The following is a 1,407-nucleotide window of genomic DNA, read 5'->3' on the forward strand; positions in this document are numbered from 1 at the left end:
TCTGTCTCTCACTCTCTCTATGGTTACAATGGGTATGGAGGGATATTGGCCAAATTGGGACTAGCTTTGGGGTTTGAATAAAAAGGGGTAGCATGGACAAGTTGGGCCGAAGGGCCTGTTTCAATGCCTGACGGCATCACCGTAGTGGGTCAGATCTCAAACAATGAGGAGACAGAGAACAGGAATGAGATGGAGAATCTGGTGAACTGGTGCGGTGACAATAATCTCTCCCTCAATGTCAACAAAACGAATTGTCATCGACTTCAGGAAGTGTAAAGGAGAACATGTCCCTGTCTACATCAACGGGGACAGAGTAGAAAGGGTCCAGAGCTTCTCGGTGTCCGGATCACCAACAACCTGTCCTGGTCCCCCCCCACGCCGACACTATAGTTAAGAAAGCCCCACCAACGCCTCTACTTTCTCAGAAGACTAAGAAAATTTGGCATGTCCGCTCCGACTCTCACCAACTTTTACAGATGCCCCATAGAAAGCATTCTCTCTGGTTGGATCACAGCTCGGTCTGGGATCCTGCTCTGCTCAAGACCGCAAGGAACTACAAAAGGGTGGTGAATGTAGCCCCCAATCCCATCACACAAACCAGCCTCCCATCCACTGACTCTGTCTACACTTCCCGCTGCCTCGGGGAAAAGCAGCCGGGATAATTAAGGACCCCCCCCCCCCCACACACACCCCGGACATTCTCTCTTCCACCTTCTTCCGTCGGGGAAAAAGGTACAAAAGTTTGAGGTCCCGTACCGACCGACTCAAGAACAGCTTCTTCCCTGCTGCTGTCAGACTTCTGAATGGACCTACCTCGCATTAAGCTGATCTTTCTCTACACCCTCGCTGTGACTGTAACACTACATTCTGCACCCTCTCCTTTCCTTCTCTATCAACGGTATGCTTTGTCTGTATAGTGCGCAACAAACAATACTTTTCACTGTATCCCTATACACGGGACAATAATAAATCAAATCTCTTGACATTACCATCACTGAATCCCTCCTCCCCCCACTATCGACATCCTGGGGGTGACCATTGACCAGAAACTGAACTGGGACCCAGCCAGATAAATCCTGTGTCTCCCAGAGCGGGTCAGAGGCTGGGGATCCTGCGGAGAGTAACTCACCTCCTGACTCACACCACCTCCTCCCCACCCAGTCTGTCCCACCATCTACAAGGACACAAGTCAGGAGTGTGATGGGATACTCTCTCCGCTCGCCTGGATGGGTGCGACTCCCGACAACACTCGAGAAGCTCGACACCATCCAGGACAAAGCAGCCCCCTCCCTTTCCCTCTCCCCTCTCATCCACTCCCCTCCCACCCTGCTCCTTCTACGCACTAACCCCCACCTTCAAGATTCACTCCCTCCATCACTGAAGCAAAGTGGCAGCTGTACGCACCAA

This window comes from Carcharhinus amblyrhynchos, unplaced genomic scaffold (assembly GCF_965287045.1).
Source record: "Carcharhinus amblyrhynchos unplaced genomic scaffold, sCarAmb.v2.hapA scaffold_901, whole genome shotgun sequence".
NCBI classification, from domain to species: Eukaryota; Metazoa; Chordata; class Chondrichthyes; order Carcharhiniformes; family Carcharhinidae; genus Carcharhinus; species Carcharhinus amblyrhynchos.